This window comes from Sinocyclocheilus grahami, unplaced genomic scaffold, assembly GCF_001515645.1.
Source record: "Sinocyclocheilus grahami isolate Dianchi unplaced genomic scaffold, SAMN03320097.WGS_v1.1 scaffold1309.1, whole genome shotgun sequence".
Taxonomy (NCBI): domain Eukaryota; kingdom Metazoa; phylum Chordata; class Actinopteri; order Cypriniformes; family Cyprinidae; genus Sinocyclocheilus; species Sinocyclocheilus grahami.
The window spans coordinates 170,084-176,555 of record NW_015506488.1 but is presented as its reverse complement, the minus strand read 5'-3'; positions in this window follow the sequence as shown (position 1 = coordinate 176,555).

Sequence of the window (6,472 nt, the reverse complement as noted above, 5' to 3'; positions counted from 1 at the left end):
CAAATAAGATAGAAGGCACTACTAGGATTTGAACCCAAGATCTCCTGTTTACTAAACAAGTACTTTAACTATCTAAGCTACTGCACAAGTTGTCTGCTACCGGAGCAGTGACGAGACCCAGGAAACACAAAAAGGCAAGTCTTGCAGAAAGATCCTTAGTAGATCTAGCATTGTACCTGCTTATCCTTGATTTCATTGTTTGGAAATATATATATATATATATATATATATATATATATATATAAAAAGGCAAGTCTTGCAGAAAGATCCTTAGTAGATCTAGCATTGTACCTGCTGATCCTTAATTTCATTGTTTGGACAAAAGAAAAAAAAAACATATTTGCAAGATGTAATGAATGACCACCAGTGGTGGAAATTTTAATTCTTTCAAGAGATTCGTTCATTTTCAATTCGTTGACCAAAATGATTCGTTCAGATTAATTCAATGACCATCACATAAATATATTTTGTGTCTTATGTGTTATGTTTTAAGTCAACGAATGTATTTACTTATTACAAAAAACTGATTTGGCTTTATTAAAATGTGTGCATAATCTACTCATTAAATAAATAAAGTCTAAATAAGTTGTTCAGATGACCAAAGCACAAGGTTTTCTTGCATAATTATAATTTTAATTGTTTGGTCAGACATTTACACATTCATAAATCAGGGACTAAACGTGGAGTTATGTTCTGTATGCTAAATATAAATATATAAACAATGTGCACAGTACCTATAACTACGATTTGCATCCGCTTTCTGCTGATTGCTGATCGAGATTGAATTGCTAAATGGCCGACTGACCCGACGGACACTCTCATTCATTTCGTTCACGAACGAGATATGTACCAGTTCAGTCATTTCATTCACGAATGAGAAGATCTCTCGATCTCATTCAGACTCAAAAGAAACTTGTTCAGTGAAGGGCGTATTCGTTCACTGCATTCAACAAATCACATGCTCCATCTCATACTCGAAGGCTATTGGCTCAAGGTTTAGTCTTTGACTGGATGAAAAATTTCACAGAGCTAACCTGTTCACTGTTCACGCTGCTATGAAGGGAGGAATATCAGTGAATGAGAAATATGAGTCAACAGATTATGTGAACAAGAACGATTCGTTCACCTATAAGATTTGTTCAAAAAGAACGATTTGTTCACGAACGTAACATCACTAATGACCACACATAATGAAGCATTTATCCTCAGCATCCTCAAGCTTTTCTGGTGGACTCTTACATGTCCAAGTTAAAAAAAGAGAAAACGTCATTCACACGGCTTCTTTCATTTGGCAAATGTACAGCTGGCATTTGAACCCAAGATCTCCTATTTACGAGACAGGCACTTTAAGCCACTGCACCAACTGAAAGCAGGGAGGCAGGCAGGCATTCCAACACTGCTTTCTCATATGCGACCCTGGACCACAAAACCAGTCATAAGGGTCAATTTCTCAAAATTGAGATGTACAGTGGGGAAAAAAAGTATTTAGTCAGCCAACTATTGTGCAAGTTCTCCCACTTAAAAAGATGAGAGAGGCCTGTCATTTTCATCATAGGTATACCTCAACTATGAGAGACAAAATGAGAAAAAAAATCCAGAAAATCACATTGTAGGATTTTTAAAGAATTTATTTGCAAATTATGGTGGAAAATAAGTATTTGGTCAATAACAAAATTTCATCTCAATACTTTGTTATATACCCTTTGGTGGCAATGACAGAGGTCAAACGTTTGCTGTAAGTCTTCATTAGTGACTTAAGACTGGTTTTGTGGTCCAGGGTCACATATTGGAACGATTGAGGGAAAATGAACTAACAACAATCAGGAAGAAGAGTTCTACTGACCATCTGACAAGGTTTTTCATGCTAGGCACAGAAGCCAAGCAAAGGCCTGCAGGACATATACTTTAAGCTAGGAAACACTGTGATTTGAACCCAGGATCTCCTGTTGATAAGACAAGTGTTTTATCTAGCCAAACCAAGAGCGTTTCATTTCCATTTGCCCTCTGATGGCCATGATTTCTGCCTCTCATGTCTGGGCAGCAAGCATGCTGGGACAGCATTCATGGATGATTTGTGTCCATATTGTGAGAACATAACCATAGCAATGCTAAGATCATGACTCACCCTCCTTGTGAGGGGTGAAGTCCCCTCTGCTGCTACCCAGCCGAGACCCTCTTCATCACCCAGGGTCGCATTGATTAGCACGTAGAGGATCTGAGGATTACAGTAGGAGTTCTTTCACCAGACCAGTGCTCACGGACCTCTCGGTGCTCCAGCGTGTTGCGTGCCATCAAGCTCCAAAAGTAAATTGTTGGGCTGTCACAGCCCGAAGTGTTTGCGGTTGGATGATTGGTTTCTGGGTGTGGGACATGTCTTTTTCTTTTTCTGCCAAAAGCTTTGCCGACTCCTCTTTCCTCATTACCTTCGACGGCGGGGCCACCAAGGTTTACGTGGAGATCCCCCAGGCAGAGCATGCGATTGCAGTGCACTTGTGCCCACAAAGCACTGCCACCTGGAGGAGTCGTCTGCATCTCCCTTCCAAGGCCTGTAAGCTGATGTTAGCCCTGGCTGCTAAAGCTTTAGTGCCACTGGACAGGCCATCTCCGCTCTGCACGTGATGGCCATTCTGCAAGTCCATCAGGCCAATGTGCTTAAAAAACTGCATAAGGGTAATTCTGAGTTGGTGTAGATGCAGGAATTTTGCACGGTGACCGACTTGGATTTACGAGTGACTAAGGTCATGGTGCAGGTCCTCGGCCAGATGATTTCCACCTTGCAATCTCTGGCTAATCCTTGCTGTGATGCGGGATGCTGACAAGGTTTGCTTTCTTGATGCCTCCATCTCACAAACTGGCCTCTTTGGCAAAACCATTGAGGACTTTTCTCAGCAGTTCTTGGCAGTCCAGAAGAAGATGAAGGCCATCAAACACATTTTTGCCCGGTGTGATACTGCTGCCACCAAGCTTCAGTGGACTGACCCCAAGTCTCCTCATCACTGAGGGCGTCACCATGCGGTGTCTACATCTGCTCTGGTGATGCCTGATTTTACACCTCATTCACAAGATCAAGCCTCCTGCGGGAAGGCGACACAGCCTGTCCCCCAAGCAGCCACTAAGCCCTCCAAATGGACAGCAAAGTGGCCCTGACACAGGGTGGTGGTGACTGCACCTCTCCTTCCCCTGGAGGAGGGCTGAGTGGAGAATCGTCTAGGTTACTTGTGTAACCCTCGTTCCCTGAAGGAGGGAACGGAGACGTTACGTCAGTCGTGACTGACGAATTGGGATCTCGCCCGAGAGCCCAATCACCTTTGAGTGTTAACTAAACAAGCCTATGACAGTTGGCGTGCATTTTTCGCCAAAACGCAAACGCACATCAGTTTTTCGCTAAGGAGCCGAGATTACGTGCCCCGGCTGTACAGCGGTGGTACAGCATTTCCTTCAGGGAACGAGGTTTACACAAGTAACCTAGACGTTCGCTTTCAGTCAGTCACGTTCGATGTTACGTCAGTCGTGAATTGGGATCCGTATGGAAAACGCCACTATTGCTGACCCCCTCCAGTGCCCTGCGGAAGCCGGCAAGTCCCCCCACACCAGCTCAGGCCATCCATCTCATGAACACTTGACAATAACTGTGGAACACACACTATTTATTCACTCATACACTTATTTATCTAACACACACACTCAGTCTACATTTCAATTTGCACATAATATACCTGTACATACAACTGTCTATTGTTATATACCTGTACATACAATTGTCGATTTGTATATTTTTATTCCTTATTTACTTTCTATTTTTCTATTTTTTATTATCTGTGTTTTTTGTTCTGTCACTGTCATTATGTTACACTGTGGAGCTTCTGTCATGAAAACAAATTCCTCGTATGTGTAAACATACCTGGCAATAAAACTCATTCTGATTCTGATTCTGATGATAGAACAAATAACTATTTGAAAATCTGGAATCTGAGGGTGCAAAAAAATCTAAATACTGAGAAAATTGCCTTTAAAGTTCAAAGTCCAAATGAAGTTCTTAGCAATGCATATTACTAATCAAAAATTAAGTTTTGATATATTTACGGTAGTTTACAAACTATCTTCATGGAACATAATCTTTAATCGATAATTTTGACCCATACAATATTTTTTTGGCTATTGCTAAAAATATACCTTAGTGACTTAAGACTGGTTTTGTGGTCCAGGGTCACATATTGGAACGATTGAGGGAAAATGAACTAACAACAATCAGGAAGAAGAGTTCTACTGACCATCTGACAAGGTTTTTCATGCTAGGCACAGAAGCCAAGCAAAGGCCTGCAGGACATATACTTTAAGCTAGGAAACACTGTGATTTGAACCCAGGATCTCCTGTTGATAAGACAAGTGTTTTATCTAGCCAAACCAAGAGCGTTTCATTTCCATTTGCCCTCTGATGGCCATGATTTCTGCCTCTCATGTCTGGGCAGCAAGCATGCTGGGACAGCATTCATGGATGATTTGTGTCCATATTGTGAGAACATAACCATAGCAATGCTAAGATCATGACTCACCCTCCTTGTGAGGGGTGAAGTCCCCTCTGCTGCTACCCAGCCGAGACCCTCTTCATCACCCAGGGTCGCATTGATTAGCACGTAGAGGATCTGAGGATTACAGTAGGAGTTCTTTCACCAGACCAGTGCTCACGGACCTCTCGGTGCTCCAGCGTGTTGCGTGCCATCAAGCTCCAAAAGTAAATTGTTGGGCTGTCACAGCCCGAAGTGTTTGCGGTTGGATGATTGGTTTCTGGGTGTGGGACATGTCTTTTTCTTTTTCTGCCAAAAGCTTTGCCGACTCCTCTTTCCTCATTACCTTCGACGGCGGGGCCACCAAGGTTTACGTGGAGATCCCCCAGGCAGAGCATGCGATTGCAGTGCACTTGTGCCCACAAAGCACTGCCACCTGGAGGAGTCGTCTGCATCTCCCTTCCAAGGCCTGTAAGCTGATGTTAGCCCTGGCTGCTAAAGCTTTAGTGCCACTGGACAGGCCATCTCCGCTCTGCACGTGATGGCCATTCTGCAAGTCCATCAGGCCAATGTGCTTAAAAAACTGCATAAGGGTAATTCTGAGTTGGTGTAGATGCAGGAATTTTGCACGGTGACCGACTTGGATTTACGAGTGACTAAGGTCATGGTGCAGGTCCTCGGCCAGATGATTTCCACCTTGCAATCTCTGGCTAATCCTTGCTGTGATGCGGGATGCTGACAAGGTTTGCTTTCTTGATGCCTCCATCTCACAAACTGGCCTCTTTGGCAAAACCATTGAGGACTTTTCTCAGCAGTTCTTGGCAGTCCAGAAGAAGATGAAGGCCATCAAACACATTTTTGCCCGGTGTGATACTGCTGCCACCAAGCTTCAGTGGACTGACCCCAAGTCTCCTCATCACTGAGGGCGTCACCATGCGGTGTCTACATCTGCTCTGGTGATGCCTGATTTTACACCTCATTCACAAGATCAAGCCTCCTGCGGGAAGGCGACACAGCCTGTCCCCCAAGCAGCCACTAAGCCCTCCAAATGGACAGCAAAGTGGCCCTGACACAGGGTGGTGGTGACTGCACCTCTCCTTCCCCTGGAGGAGGGCTGAGTGGAGAATCGTCTAGGTTACTTGTGTAACCCTCGTTCCCTGAAGGAGGGAACGGAGACGTTACGTCAGTCGTGACTGACGAATTGGGATCTCGCCCGAGAGCCCAATCCCCTTTGAGTGTTAACTAAACAAGCCTATGACAGTTGGCGTGCATTTTTCGCCAAAACGCAAACGCACATCAGTTTTTCGCTAAGGAGCCGAGATTACGTGCCCCGGCTGTACAGCGGTGGTACAGCATTTCCTTCAGGGAACGAGGTTTACACAAGTAACCTAGACGTTCGCTTTCAGTCAGTCACGTTCGATGTTACGTCAGTCGTGAATTGGGATCCGTATGGAAAACGCCACTATTGCTGACCCCCTCCAGTGCCCTGCGGAAGCCGGCAAGTCCCCTCTGCCAGCTGAGGCGGAAGAAGAACTCCACCAGGGTTCACCATGGGTGCACTCCACCAGGGTTCACCAAAAAATGCATGTATCCGGTCCGTAGAGGGGAATGGCGCAGCAAGCGTGATCGACACCGAGCAGGTCCGGTGTTACTGCCTACCTGAGGCGAGTACACGAGAGGACACGGGCTCTGCATGGAGATTATAGAATCTTCCAAACATGTTAGGCGTCGCCCAGCCGGCAGCTCTACAGATGTCTGCTATCGAGGCGCCACGCGCCAATGCCCAAGATGATGCCACTCCTCTCGTAGAGTGAGCTCTCACTCCGAGGGGGCAAGGTAACCGTTGGACCTGGTAAGCTAAGACTATAGCCTCCACTAACCAGTGGGCAAGTCTTTGTTTGGAGACAGCCTTTCCCTTATGCTGTCCTCCGAAGCAGACAAAGAGCTGGTCTGAGGTCCTGAAGCTC